A 16,302-nucleotide genomic window follows, 5' to 3' on the forward strand; every position below is an offset into this window, starting at 1 on the left:
TACTAAGAGATAGGTGAATTCAAGCAATACTTGGAGCTGGGCTCAGAGATGCATATTTGTTATCTCAGCACTCAAGAGGTGGAGGCAGGAGGATTCTGATTTCAAGGCCATCTTCAACAACATAGGCAGTTCAAGGCCACCCTGGGTTACAAGAGATCCTGTATTTAAAAGAGAAAGCAATATTTTGTGCCTATTAGGCACTAGTCCTTTATAAATGTAATGTGAAGAGCTATGATGGTCAGTGAAATAGGCAGAATGTGAACGAGTAAGTATGCAGTGATTAGGATTTTGGATAATATGTATTTTAGCTAAGTGCTTTCCTTTGTATTTAAACTGCACTCGAAAAAAATCAGGTCTGAAGTACACACATCTATTTTCAGGGGATATATTTGAGTCAGAGAGTGAGGGTCAGGCAGAGGAGACACACAGGGTTCAGATTATACATACATCTCTTTTTGACTTTTTGGAAAATTTGTAATTAGGAAAACATGTTAAGATAGAAATATGGAGGTAGGGAGATGCCTAAGCAGCATGACATGAGTTTGATCTCTGGAACCTTGAGGTTGGGATGTGGGTTTGGGAGGGTGTCTCTGAGACCACCACTGCCAGCAGAGTAATGGTCTGAGGGAGGCAAAAGTGAGTTCGGTTCAACACGACTAAGGAGCCACTGTTGATTCAAACACAGGTTCTATAACCTGACTGAGAAAAACAAGTTTACAATAGGAGTCTGGGGGAGGGTTTCGTGTGTTCTCGGACACACAGACAGTGTAAAGGTAACCAGGCTATTAGCCAAGTCCATTGCCAGCCTTCTGGGCAGACAACAGGCTGTGAATTCCTTTGAAGGACAACCCCATGTGTTGTTTAACATTTTAGATTCCACTAGAGCTTATGTGGGAGCACAAAGATCTGGTCTCCTACAGCACCCATAGGGTGAAGGGAAGGGAGGGACTCATGCTGGTTGTTCTCTGACCTCTAAACTCATTCACTGAAGCACGGTTACATCAACGTCTACACCCCTGCCCCAAATAAATAAATAAATAAATAAATAAATAAATAAATAAATAAATAAAAAAATCATTTTAAAATGTAAAACTAAAAATGTAACTCAACTGACAAAAATCATGGACATCTATTTTATTTTGGAAGTGGTACATAATACATTGACTCGTTGAACAAAGTATATTTAGATGAAAACAATTCTTTTCTTGTAGTGTATCTTCGGGTGTCTGTCTCAAACTTCTTCCAAAATAATCATGCAGTTTTCCCTTCAGTTCAGGCAGGAAGTGAATATCTAGTTTGGGGCTTAGAGACAGTAGAAAATCCTGTGTTTAGAGAATCGCTGCCTGTGGGTTGTACATTCTAGAAAGATCTGGTTTATGTCAGGACTCTACCCCTCCTTTCCCCTTTCCTGTTTGAAAAGCTTCAGGATCAGAGCCTTTCCGAACTGCAATTTTGATTCTCACCACCAGATGGCAGATGCCTTCATTGTCCTTATTAGAGGACATAGGATTTTGTGAGTGTGTGTGTGTGCATGAGTTGTGTGTGTGTGTGTGTGTGTGTGTGTGTGTGTGTGTGTAATTCAAAGCAAATGTTTGGTTTTTTTTAATCAAATCAAATCAGAAAGCATAGGGTTAAAACAAACAAAAACTTCAACATCCCTCCCCAAACCAAACAAAAACAATCCTCCGAAAAAAAAAAAAGAAAAAAAAAAGAAAAGAAAATGACGCAACAATGAATCCAAGTGGAACAGAGGAGCAGTGTTACTTTCTAATTTCTAAAAAAGCACACCTCACACTTATTTATCTCAAAAGATTTTGATAGTGAGATGTTTTGACAGGAAAAAGGCTTTACTGTAACTAAAAATTCCAAGATTCGAATGACAGTCTTAAAGCTAATTAACAGTGTTCTCAAATATGGACAGCATGCTATAGTTCTGTGAAAGAGTCATATATGCTGCCCTAAAAGATCCCTGCCGAAAATCAAGTGTACTTAAATGGGTCTGAAGGCAGTAGGACTTTCATGATATGAAAAGTATTTCAGGATGTAGTATGATAGGGCTGCAAGAGCAATACCACCATTATCAGAAGTCACAGAAGAGCTTATTGCTGTACCTTGCATGAACAACAAACACCTGCATTACAGGAAACACAACCACTTGACCCACTGAACATCATTCCACAACAGTTTTACTCAGCAGAGAATAAGTCATAAATCTTTTCTGTAAAAATTCCAAGTATTGGATGTGCAGCTTCACATTACATCACCATGTTTTGCCTTATTTTCCAAGTACAAAACACAATGTGGTGAAATAAGAGGTCCACATTAAAAATAAAGCCTACAAAACAGTTCCAGTGCTAGGAAAGATTATTCATATAGCACATTGTGATCTCCATGGTCCAAAAATTTAAACAAAGTCCATGTATACATCTTGTTTACTTTTCTTTGCCACACTAACTTTATTGAGGTGAATTCACAATTGTAGTTCTTCGTTCAGTAAGTGGACACAAATGTTTTCCCACACAGTTAATGAAAACAGGAAGTCAAGTTGAATATGCCAAAATGATGTTGTTGATATTTTACTCTTTTGGCTCTTTGGAGGCCCACCACCCAGCTCCCAAATAAATCACACACGGATGTTTATTCTTAATTATAAATGCCCGGCCTTAGCTAGGCTTAGTTTCTATCCAGCTTTCCTTAACTTCAGTTACCCCATCTATCTTTTGCCCCCGGAACTTCCCTGTTCTCTTGCTTCTGTAAACCTTACTCTTCCTCTGTGTCTTCCTGTGTAGCTGAGTGGCTGAGCCTGGAGTCCTCTTCCTGCTCTGGCTCCTCCTTTTCAATTCCCTCTTCCCTCATTTCTCTTTCTGTTTATTCTCTCTGCCTGCCTGTCCCACCTATTCTTTCTCCTGCCTCACCATTGGCTGCTCAGTTCTGTATGAGACCATCAGGTGTGTTAGGCACAGTAACACAACTTCACAGAGTTAAACAAATGCAACATAAACAAAGTAACACACCTTAAAATAATATTGTTCAACATGGTATCTTCAGCCAGATACTTTAGCGTTTTGAAGAAAATTAGAGAAGAGTTTTCCTTGGTTGGTTTCCATAGCTTGATAGGCTCAAAAGAAAACAACACCAACACCAACAACAATATCCACTTCTTCAAAAACAAACAGCAGCACTGTATTCCACATGGGAATGGAGGATCCCTTCTCTGTTTTCTCTGACCTGACATCTGCCAAGGGAACCTACTTAGGGACATATTTAGATGAGAATGCTTGCCCCATCCTGGAATCATCTGAGTTCTAGTGGCTGGCCTGCAGCCCCTTTGGTTGGTCTGCAGCAACTAGCATTAATTCCTGTTGGCACAGATGCTTCCTAGGGGAACAGCTCTTTAAGGATATCTCTTTCTGCTCTTCTTTACTTTAGCACTTAATGGTGTTGTTTGTTTTTGCTCTTTTGCGGGGCCTGGCATTCAGCTCCCAAATAAGTCACACACAGGGCTTATTCTTAATTATAAATGCCTGGCTTTAGCTTGACTTGTTTCTAGCCAGTTTTTCTTATCTCAAAGTATCCCATCACCCTTATGCCTCTGGGCTTTTCCCGTTCTCTTATTTCTGTAAATCTTACTCTTACTCTGTGGCTGGTTGGCTGGGTGACTAGTCCCTAGTGTCCTCTCTGTCTGTGTCTCTCTCTCGCCCATGCTCATTGATCTCTCCTCCCAGATTTCCCCTTCTTTTTATTCTCTCTACCTGCCAACACCACCTATCCTTTCTCCTGCCAGCAATTGGCCATTCACTTCTTTATTAGACCATCATTTGTTTTAGACAGGCACAGTAACACAGCTTCACAGAATTAAACAAATGCACATAAACAAAAGTAACACACCTTAAAATAATATTTCCCCAAACACTCATTTTTTGCTAGGAACTGTTTGCTTGAAATGTCCTGTTAACCTGCTGACAACTGAGGCTCTGTTGCTTGAAGCCAGTATAGTTTCATGAGATATGATTCGATTGCATCGATATTTTCTATGTTCATTTGAAATGCATGCAAATTTTGTCACTCTCAGTATTACTGGTCTTTAATGACTGGTTCTTGGCATTTAATTAAAGGTATGGAATGGCACTTAGTAAATATGATACCTAGATGTCATGCTGGGAGTTAAGGCATACTGTGCCCAGTGTTTTGTATAATATTATGAATACAGACAGCTTCAACAAACAGAAAATGGAGCCTAGAGAGATGGGTTAGCATTAAAGAGCACATACCTGCTCTCCCAGACAATCAGAGTTCAGTTCCCCGAATCCACATTGGGTGGCTGGCCCACAGCCACGTGCAAATCCAGGTCCAGGATCTAGATACTCTGGCCTCCACTGACACATATAGGCACACATACACAACCCCACACATAGACACACCACCCCCCATGATATCAAAACCAAACAAGAAAACCAAAAAGTGGATTATGAGAAAAACCACATGTAAGCTGATATGTATACACAATAGGTTTTTCTCCAGCTATATATAAAAATAAAATTGTGATTTTTTTCAGCAAAATGAATGGAACTGGAAATTGTTATGTCTGGTCTGGGCATCATGGCACATAACTTTAATTTTAGCACTTGGGAGGCAGAAGCAGGAGGATGTCTGTGAGTTCAAGGCCAGTCTGATCTACATAGAGAGTGAGTTCCAGGACAGCTAGATCTACACAGAGAAACCCTGTGTCCCCTTCTGTCCCTATACCCCCCAAAAAAGTCTCAGGACAAAACCACATTTTCTCTAATATGTAGATCTTAGATTTTAGTTTGTCTGTGTGTGTGTGCCTGTCATGAAAGAAGAAAGGGGACTGTGGAAAGAGAAAAGGGGGGCCTAAGAGAGGACTTAGGAGGAGAGAAGGCCCAAGAGATGGGTATATGGTGCTGGTTGGTCATTGCAAGAACACAATGTTAGTTTTTAGAGCTTTATTAGGAGGGAAAAATGGGTGTGGAGAAGGGGACCAGGCCTGGTGAGAGAGAAAGATGTTTGAGGGAGCAGAGCAGAGCAGAGAGAAAACAGAAAGAGAGGGTGGGGGTTCACATCCGTCTTTTTAAAGGTGGGGATTGCATCAGCACGTGCTGCTGCTGTAAGCCATTAGAGCCAAGCTGCACATGTACAGAATCCTAACACCAAGAATACCTGCAACAGAAAAACAGAAGGGGGTCTCTGGGAACAGGAGCTGTAGGAGGAGAGCAAGGTCGGGGGTGGGGATGTGGGGGTGGGGGGACAAAGCCCAATAAATACAAGAGTATTCATGGACATGACATAAGGAAACTTGTTACTTATCAGTTTTTTTAAAAGATGAATAAAAAGACCAACAGGAAATGATGATACAGGTGGAGGCTATCACTCAATAGTGTACTTGCCCAGAATGCATGAATCTATCGTTAGAACGAAATGAAAAACAGAAGATGGTACAAAGAGCACTGATTTATTTGAGATACTGGTATTCCTCCCAGGTATTAGATCAGCACCACGGAGCCACATCCTAAATCACAAAGGTTGCTTGATTTTTCTAAACACGGTTTCTCTGTGTATAGCGCTGGCTGGCCTGGAACTCTCTCTGTAAACTAGGATGGCTTCAAACTCACAGAATGATGTGACAGGAATTTCTTTCTTTTTGGGGGCGGGGGATGTTTCGGGTTTCTCTGATTAGCTTTGGAGTCTGTTCAGAAACTTTCTCTGTAGACCAGGCTGGTCTCGAACTCACAGATATCCACCTGCCTCTGCCTCCCAAGTGCTGGGCACCACCACCACCAGACACAGCCAATACTCTTGACTGAGGATCCATTGGCGGGCTGGAGAGATGGGTCAGTGGTTGGGAGCAGTGGCTGTTCTTCTGGTAGACCCGAGTTCAATTCCCAGCACCCACATGGCAGCTCACAACTGTCCCATTTCCAAGGGAAGAAAGACTACTGATCTACCTCTCTTCAGTTCACTTTTTATGAAATTCACAATGGAGATCAGGGTATAGGAAGGTTAAGTAAATCAGGGAAACGACCTTGCAGGGAGGCTGTTTAGTAGGAAAATCTGGAATTAATCAAAAGCTCTCTCTTTTATGTGAGGAAGTTTCCAAGTTTCTAACTGCCTAGTCTTAGTGAATAATTGATGCTGGCCAGGACATGGCTTAATTAAAAAACAAACAAACAAACAACTGTGGGCTGGAGAGATGGCTCAGAGGTTAAGGGTACTGGCTGCTCTTCCAAAGGCCCTGAGTCCAATACCCAGCGAGCACATGGTGGCTCACAACCATCTGTAATAGGATCTGATGCCCTCTTCTGGCCTGCAGCCATATATGCAGGCAGAACACTGTACACATAATAAATAAATAAATCTTAAAAAAATAACCCCAAAAAACTGTATGTGGGGCAGTGGTGGCACACGACTTTAATCCCAGCACTCAGGGAAACAGAGCCAGGCGGATCTCTGTGAGTTTGAGTCCAGCCTGGTCTACAGAGCGAGATCCAGGACAGGAACCAAAACTACACAGAGAAACCCGGTCTCAAAACAAACAAACAAACAAACAAACAAACAAACAAACAAAACCAACCAACAAACCAACCAAACAAAAAAAACTTGGGTTCTTTGGAAGAGCAAACAGTGCTCTCTTTTCTTTTTCTTTTTTTTAAATGGCTTTTCAAGACCGGTTTTCTCTGTGTAGCTTTGGAGTCTGTTGTGGAACTTGCTCTGTGGAACAGGCTGGCCTCGAACTCAGATCCACCTGCCTCTGCCTCCTAGTGCTAGGCACCACCACCTCCCAGCACAGCCAATACTCTTAATTGAGGAACCATCTTCGGGCTAGAGAGATGGCTCAGTAGTTGTGAGCAGTGGCTGCTCCTCTGGTAGACCAGGGTTCAATTCCCAGCACCCACAGGGCAGCTCTCAACTGTCCCTTGGAAAAAGACTACTGCCCTGTTTCTCTCTAGTTCACTTTTTATGAAATTCACAATGAAGATCAGGGTATAGGAAGGTTAAGTAAATCAGGGAAACACCTTGCAGGGAGGCTGCTTACTAGGAAAATCTGGAATTAATCAAAAGCTCTCTCTTTTATGTCAGGAAGTTTCCAAGTTTCTAACTGCCTAGTCTTAGTGAATTATTGATGCTGGCCAGGACATGGCTTAATTAAAAAACAAACAAACAAACAAACAACTGTGGGCTGGAGAGATGGCTCAGAGGTTGAGGGTACTGGCTGCCCTTCCAAAGGCCCTGAGTCCAATACCCAGCGAGCACATGGTGGCTCACAACCATCTGTAATAGGATCTGATGCCCTCTTCTGGCCTGCAGCCATATATGCAGGCAGAACACTGCATATATAATAAATAAATAAATCTTAAAAAAGTAACCCCAAAAAACTGTATGTGGGGCAGTGGTGGCACATTACTTTAATCCCAGCACTCAGGGAAACAGAGCCAGGTGATCTGTGTGAGTTTGAGTCCAGTCTGGTCTACAGAGCGAGATCCCGGACAGGAACCAAAACTACACAGAGAAACCCGGTCTCAAAACAGACAAAAAAACAAACAAAACAAACCAACGAAACAAACAAACAAAAAGAACTTGGGCTCTTTGGAAGAGCAAACAGTGCTCTCTTTTTTTTTTTCTTTTTCTTTTATTTAATGGTTTTTCGAGACTGGTTTCCTCTGTGTAGCTTTGGAGTCTGTTGTGGAACTCGCTCTGTGGAACAGGCTGGCCTCGAACTCAGATCCACCTGCCTCTGCCTCCTAGTGCTAGGCACCACCACCTCCCGGCACAGCCAATACTCTTAATTGAGGCTTCATCTTTGAGCTAGAGAGATGGGTCAGTAGTTGTGAGCAGTGGCTGCTCTTCTGGTAGACCCGGGTTCAATTCCCAGCACCCACAGGGCAGCTCTCAACTGTCCCTTGGAAAAAGACTACTGTCCTGTTTCTCTCTGGTTCACTTTTTGCTAAATTCACAATGAAGATCAGGGTATAGGAAGCTTAAGTAAATCAGGGAAACGACCTTGCAGGGAGGCTGCTTACTAGGAAAATCTGGAATTAATCAAAAGCTCTCTCTTTTATGTCAGGAAGTTTCCAAGTTTCTAACTGCCTAATCTTAGTGAATAATTGATGCTGGACAGGACATTGCTTAATTAAAAAAACAAAAACAACTGCATGTGGGGCAGTGGTGGCACACACCTTTAATCAGAGCACAGGGGAGGCAGAGGCAGGTGGATCTCTGTGATTTCGAGTCCAGCATGGTCTACAGATCAAGTTCCAGGACAGACTCCAAAGCTACACAGAGAAACCCTGCCTTGAAAAAAACAAAAAAATCTGCATTACTATTTTCAATATTAATATTATTGAAAAAATTAAAAGTGGACATGGCGATGCACACCTGTATTCTCTGCACTTGGCGAGTTCAAGGTCAGTTTGGTGTACATGAGACACTATGGAAAAAATACAATAAAATTTAGACATAATACATAGAAAAAATTCAGTAAAGACCGTCTAAGACAGTGGTTCTCAAGCTTCCTAATGCTGTGACCCTTTAGAACAGTCCCTCATGTTGTGGTGACCTACAAGCATAAAATTATTTTTGATGCTACTTCACAACTAAAGTTTTGCTACTGTTATGAATCATAATGTAGATATCTGAGATGCAGGACATCTGATTTGCAACCCCTGTAAATGGGTCCTTTGACCCTAAAGGGTTCACGACCCACAGGTTGAGAACCCTTGGTCTAAGCTGTTTACAGTAAACCTGTGGTTAATTCTCATGATCAATGATGCATTCCCATTAATCAATGCAGAGAGGTGGGTGAATGGGATAGACAAAGAGTTATCTGGAAGTCTGTCTCTATCTGTCCTTGTGTTTGTGATGTCCCCATCCTTGAGTGTGAGCTGGGAGCTAGCGGAGGCTTTGTACAGCCACTGAAGTTGGAATCATTCAAGCTTTTCCTTTGTGTCCTGGGTGCTGGCATGAGATGCTCCCAGGGGAAAGCTCAAGTTCTGATACTATGGTCAATTTTATTCATTTCTCATTTATGAAGTATAAATGCCTTCGAAATTGCCATTTCACTCACTTCCAGGAGTACCCTTCAGGGGCATTAAATGCATCCACATTATCCTGGAGATGGCTGTCAGTGGGAAGGACAAAGCCCTGGATTTAATCCTCAATAGCTATACACAAATAAACACAATCACATTGTTGTGAAACCCTCACCACCATTCTTCCCCAGTACTTATCTTACATCACTGGAATTCTGTACTCATTGATATAATTTCCTATTTTCCCTCCTGCAGACCCTGAAATCCATCATTCTACTCTCCATTTCATATGAATTTGGCTCCTGAGTACATAATAGAAGTGGAATCATAGTGTGTTTGTCCTTTGCTGTCTTGCTTCTTTTGCTTAGCATGTTTTCACAGGGTTTACCTGTGTAGTGGTGCATTTAGCAGACATTCTCTTTTTTTTTTTTTTTTGATTTTTCAAGACAGGGTTTCTCTGTGTAGCTTTGCGCCTTTCCTGGAACTCACTTGGTAGCCCAGGCTGGCCTAAAAACTCACAGAGATCAGCCTGGCTCTGTCTTCCGAGTGCTGGGATTAAAGGCGTGCTCCACCACCGCCCGACAATCATTTAGCAGACATTCTTTAATTTTGAAGGCCAAATGACAGTCCATTCTGTGGATATGCCATACTTGTCTGTCCATGAACATGGGTGTTTCCATCATTTGACCATTATGGATAATGCTACTATGGCCATGGATGGGAAGCTACCCCATTTGAATCTCTGCTCTCATTTCTTTTCAGTACATGCCTAGAATGTGAATTACTGGATCATGGGTTAGTTCAATGTCTAATTTTTGAAGGGCTGCTATACTGTTTTCTAAAGAGGCTGCACCATTTGTGTTTACATCGACAATACAATGTGTCCCACTGTCTTCATATCTCCATCAACACATTTTGTTTTTATATAATAGCTATCTTAGTAGATGCTATACATTATGCATCTTAAAATAAACTGTTCGTTATTTCATATAGGAAGGTTTAATGTCAATGTTATTGAAAACATTAAAATGACATGGTGTTGCATGCCTGTCTTTTCAGCACTTGTTAGAGAGAGGCAGCAGGACCGGGAGTTCAAGATCAGTTTGGTCTACGGGAGACACTGTGAGAAAGTAATCATTTTAATCCAGATACAGAAAACAGTTAAGGAAGTACTGTGGATGGCAGGAAAACAGTCAAAAGTTAGGTGACAAAATAGAATATTTGTAAACTATATGGAGTTTATATCTGCAAAATGTTCGGCAAACTGGCTTACTAAGAGATAGGTGAGATCAAGCAATATTTGGAGCTGGGCTCAAAGATGCATATTTGTTATCTCAGCACTCAAGATGTGGAGGCAGGAGGATTCTGATTTCAAGGCCATCTTCAACAACATAGGCAGTTCAAGGCCACCCTGGGTTACAAGAGATCCTGTATTTAAAAGAGAAAGCAATATTTTGTGCCTATTAGGCACTAGTCCTTTATAAATGTAATGTGAAGAGCTATGATGGTCAGTGAAATAGGCAGAATGTGAACGAGTAAGTGTGCGGTGATTAGGATTTTGGATAATATGTATTTTAGCTAAGTGCTTTCCTTTGTATTTAAACTGCACTCGGAAAGACACGTCTGAAGTACACACATCTATTTTCAGGGGATATATTTGAGTCAGAGAGTGAGAGTCAGGCAGAGGAGACACACAGGGTTCACTTTACACATACATCTCTTTTTGTCTTTCTGGAAAACTTGTAATTAGGAAAATATATTAAGATAGAAATATGGAAGTAGGAAGATGGTTAAGCAGCATGACATGAGTTTGATCTCTGGAACCTTGAGTTGGGATGTGGGTTTGGGAGGGTGTCTGTGAGACCACCACTGCCAGCAGAGTAATGGTCTGAGGGAGGCAAAAGTGAGTTCGGTTCAACACGACTAAGGAGCCACTGTTGATTCAAACACAGGATCTATAAACTGACTGAGAAAAACAAGTTTACAATAAGAGTCTGGGGGAGGGCTTCGTGTGTTCTTGGACACACAGACAGTGTAAAGGTAACCAGGCTATTAGCCAAGTCCATTGCCAGGCTTCTGGGCAGACAACAGGCTGTGAATTCCTTTGAAGGACATCCCCATGTGTTGTTTAACATTTTAGATTCCACTAGAGCTTCTCTGGGAGCACAAAGATCTGGCCTCCTACAGCACCCATAGGGTGAAAGGAAGGGAGGGACTCATGCTGGTTGTTCTCTGACCTCTAAACACATTCACTGAAGCACGGTTACATCAACGTCTACACCCCTGCCCCAAATAAATAAATAAATAAATAAATAAATAAATAAATAAATAAATAAATAAATAAATAATAAATAAAATCATTTTAAAATGTAAAAATAAAAATGTAACTCAACTGACAAAAATCATGGACATCTATTTTATTTTGGAAGTGGTACATAATACATTGACTCGTTGAGCAAAGCATATTTAGATGAAAACAATTCTTTTTTTGTAGTGTATCTTCGGGTGTGTTTCTGTCTCAAACTTCTTCCAAAATAATCATGCAGTTTTCTCTTCAGTTCAGGCAGGAAGTGAATATCTAGTTTGGGGCTTAGAGACAGTAGAAAATCGTGTGTTTAGAGAATCGCTGCCTGTGGGTTGTACATTCTAGAATGATCTGGCTTATGTCATGACTCTAAGCCCCTCCTTTCCCCTTTCCTGTTTGAAAAGCTTCAGGATCTGAGCCTTTCAGAACTGCAATTTTGATTCTGACCACCAGATGGCAGATGCCTTCATTGTCCTTATTAGAAGACATAGGATTTTGTGAGTGTGTGTGTGTGTGCATGAGTTTGTGTGTGTGTGTGTGTGTGTGTGTGTGTGTGTGTAATTCAAAGCAAATGTTTGTTTTTTGAATCAAATCAAATCAGAAAGCACAGGGTTAAAACAAACAAAAACTTCAACATCCCTCCCCAAACCAAAACAAAACAATCCCCCCAAAAAACCAAAAAAAAAAAAAAACTCTCCAAAATTACATATATATTTTGGTAATAGAAGATGATGCAACAATGAATCTAAGTGAAATAGAGGAGCAGTGTTAGTTTCTAAACAAGCACACCTCACACGTTTTTATCTCAAAATATTTTGATAGTGAGATGTACTGACAGGAAAAAGGCTTTACTGTAACTAAAAATTCCAAGATTCGAATGACAGTCTTAAAGCTAATTAACAGTGTTCTCAAATATGGACAGCCTGGTATAGTTCTGTGAAAGAGTCATATACGCTGCCCTAAAAGATCCCTGCCGAAAATCGAGTGACTTAAATGGGTCTGAAGGAAGTAGGACTTTCATGATATGAAAAGTATTTCAGGATGTAGTGTGATAGGGCTGCAAGAGCAATACCACCATTATCAGAAGTCACAGAAGAGCTTATTGCTGTACCTTGCATGAACAACAAACACCTGCATTACAGGAAACACAACCACATGACCCACTGAACATCATTCCACAACAGTTTTACTCAGCAGATAATAAGTCATACATCTTTTCTGTAAAAATTCCAAGTATTGGATGTGCAGCTTCACATTACATCACCATGTTTTGCCTTATTTTCCAAGTACAAAAAACACAATTTAGTGAAATAAGATGTCCATATTAAAAATAAAGCCTACAAAACAGTTCCAGTGCTAAGAAAGATTATTCAAAATGCACATTGTGATCTCCAAGGTCCAAAATCTTTAAACAAAGTCCATGTATACATCTTGTTTATTTTTCTTTGCCACAATAACTTTATTGAGGTGAAATCACAATTGAATTTCTTTGGTCAGTAAGTGGACACAAATGTTTTCCCACACAGTTAAATAAAAACAGGAAGTCAAGTTGAATATGCCAAAATGATGTTGTTGGTATTTTACTCTTTTGGCTCTTTGGAGGCCGACCACCTAGCTCCCAAATAAATCACACACAGAGGCTTATTCTTAATTATAAATGCCTGGCCTTTGCTAGGCTTAGTTTCTAGCCAGCTTTCCTTAACTTCAGTTACCCCGTCTATCTTTTGCCTCCGGAACTTCCCTGTTCTCTTGCTTCTGTAAACCTTACTCTTCCTCTGTGTCTTGCTGTGTAGCTGAGTGGCTGACGCTGGAGTCCTCCTCCTGTTCTGGCTCCTCCTTTTCAATTCCCTCTTCCCTGGTTTCTCCTTCTGTTTATTCTCTCTGCCTGCCAGCCCCAACTATCCTTTCTCCTGCCTCACCATTGGCTGCTCAGTTCTGTATGAGACCATCAGGTGTGTTAGGCACAGTAACACAACTTCACAGAGTTAAACAAATGCAACAGAAACAAAGTAACACACCTTAAAATAATATTGTTCAACATGGTATCTTCAACCAGATACATTAGCATTTTGAAGAAAAGTAGAGAAGAGATTTCCTTGGTTGGTTTCCATAGCTTGATAGGCTCAAAAGAAAACAACACCAACACCAACAACAATATCCACTTCTTCAACTACAAACAGCAGCACTGTATTCCACATGGGAATGGAGGATCCCTTCTCTGTTTTCTCTGACCTGACATCTGCCAAGGGAACATACTTAGGGACATATTTAGATGAGAATGATTGCCCCATCCTGGAATCATCTGAGTTCTAGTGGCTGGCCTGCAGCCCCTTTGGTTGGTCTGCAGCAACTAGCATTAACTCCTGTTGGCACAGATGCTTCCTAGGGGAACAGCTCCTTAAGGATATCTCTTTCTGCTCTTCTTTACTTTAGCACTTAATGGTGTTGTTTGTTTTTGCTCTTTTGGGGGTCCTGGCAATCAGCTCCCAAATAAGTCACACAGGGCTTATTCTTAATTATAAATGCCTGGCTTTAGCTTGACTTGTTTCTAGCCAGTTTTTCTTATCTCAAATTATCCCATCACCCTTATGCCTCTGGGCTTTTCCCGTTCTCTTATTTCTGTAAATCTTACTCTGTGGCTGGTTGGCTGGGTGACTAGTCCCTAGTGTCCTCTCTGTCTCTGTCTCTCTCTCTCTTGCCCACACTCATTGATCTCTCCTCCCAGATTTCCCCTTCTGTTTATTCTCTCTGCCTGCCAGCACCACCTACCCTTTCTCCTGCCTTACAATTGGTCATTCAGTTTTTTATTAGACCATCATTTGTTTTAGACAGGCACAGTAACACAGTTTCACAGAATTAAACAAATGCACATAAACAAAAGTAACACACCTTAATATAATATTTCCCCAAACACTCATTTTTTGCTAGGAACTGTTTGCTTGAAATGTCCTGTTAACCTGTTGACAACTGAGGCTCTGTGGCTTGAAGCCAGTATAGTTTCATGAGATATGATTCGATTGCATCCATATTTTCTATGTTCATTTGAAATGCATGCAAATTTTGTCACTCTCAGTATTACTGGTCTTTAATGACTGGTTCTTGGCATTTAATTAAAGGTATGGAATCACACTTAGTAAATATGATACCTAGATGTCATGCTGGTAGTTAAGGCATACTGTGCCCAGTGTTTTGTATAATATTATGAATACAGACAGCTTCAATAAACAGAAAATGGAGCCTAGAGAGATGGCTTAGCATTTAAGAGCACATATCTGCTCTCCCAGACAATCAGAGTTCTGTTCCCCGAATCCACATTGGGTGGCTGGCCCACAGCCACTTGCAAATCGAGGTCCAGGATCTAAATTCTCTGGCCTCTACTGACACTGATAGGCACACATACACAACCCCACACATAGACGCGCCACCCATGATTTTAAATAAAAAAAAAAACAAACCAAAAAGTGGATTATGAGAAAAACCACATGTAAGCTGATATGTATACACAATAGAATTTTCTCCAGCTATATATAAAAATAAAATTGTGATTTTTCTCAGCAAAATGAATGGAACTGGAAATTGTTATGTCTGGTCTGGGCATCATGGCACATATCGTTAATTTCATTACTTGGGAGGCAGAGGCATGAGGATGTCTGTGAGTTCAAGGCCTGTCTGATGTACATAGAGAGTGAGTTCCAGGACAGCTAGGGCTACACAGAGAAACCCTGTGTCCCCTTCTGTCCCTACCCCCCCAAAAAAGTCTCAGGACAAAACCACATTTTCTCTAACATGTAGATCTTCGATTTTAGTTTGTATGTGTGTGTGTGACTGTCATGAAAGAAGAAAGGGGACTGTGGAAAGAGAAAAGGGGGGCCTAAGAGAGGACTGAGGAGGAGAGAAAGCCCAAGAGATGGGTATATGGTGCTGGTTGGTCATCAGAAGAGTCATGGGCCACGGAAGAACCCAATGTTAGTTTTTAGAGCTTTATTAGGAGGGAAAAATGGGTGTGGAGAAGGGGACCAGGCCTGTTGAGAGAGAAAGATGTTTGAGGGAGCAGAGCAGAGCAGAGAGAAAACAGAAAGAGAGGATGGGGGTTCATATCCGGCTTTTTAAAGGTGGGGATTGTGTCAGCACCTGGTGCTGATGTAAGCCATTAGAGCCAAGCTGCACATGTACAGAATCCTAACACCAAGAATACCTGCAAGAGAAAAGCAGAAGGGGGTCACTGGGAACAGGAGCTGTAGGAGGAGAGCAAGGTGGGGATTTGGGGGTGGGGGGACAAAGCCCAATAAATACAGAAGTATTCATGGACATGACATAAGGAAACTTGTTACTTTATCAGTTTTTTTAAAAGATGAATAAAAAAGACCAACAGGAAATGATGATGCAGGTGGAGGCTATCACTCAATAGTGTACTTGCCCAGAATGCATGAATCTATCGTTAGAACGAAATGAAAAACAGAAGATGGTACAAAGAGCACTGATTTATTTGAGATACTGGTATTCCTCTCAGGTATGAGATCAGCACCACGGAGCCACATCCTGAACCACAAAGGTTTGTTTGATTTTTCTAAACAGGGTTTCTGTGTGTAGTAGCCCTAGCCTGCCTGGAACTCACTCTGTAAACTAGGATGGCCTCAAACTCACAGAATGAGGCAACACGAATTTCTGTTTTCTTTTCTTTTTTTTTTTTTTTTTTTTTTGGTTTTTCGAGACAGGGTTTCTCTGTGTAGTTTTGGTGCCTGTCCTGGAACTCACTTGGTAGCCCAGGCTGGCCTTGAACTCACAGAGCTCCGCCTGGTTCTGCTTCCCGAGTGCTGGGATTAAAAGCGTGTGCCACCATGTAACATGAATTTCTAAATAGTCTTTTTTTTTTTTTTTGGTTTTTCGAGACAGGGTTTCTCTGTGTTGTTTTGGGCCTCTAAACAGTCTTTTAATAAAAAAACCTAGTACCAG

At 41.2% G+C, this 16,302-nt stretch overlaps 2 pseudogenes; both read right to left on the minus strand.

Annotated features, from left to right (window-relative positions):
• Nucleotides 1–3,044: 3,044 nt before the first annotated feature.
• LOC131900110 (lamina-associated polypeptide 2-like) lies at nucleotides 3,045–3,703 on the minus strand (annotated as a pseudogene).
• A 9,694-nt stretch (nucleotides 3,704–13,397) lies between these two features.
• LOC131900111 (lamina-associated polypeptide 2-like) overlaps nucleotides 13,398–16,302 on the minus strand; it is a 41,974-nt pseudogene continuing 39,069 nt past the window's right edge.

The sequence above is a fragment of the Peromyscus eremicus genome, chromosome X (assembly GCF_949786415.1).
Source record: "Peromyscus eremicus chromosome X, PerEre_H2_v1, whole genome shotgun sequence".
Lineage (NCBI taxonomy): Eukaryota > Metazoa > Chordata > Mammalia > Rodentia > Cricetidae > Peromyscus > Peromyscus eremicus.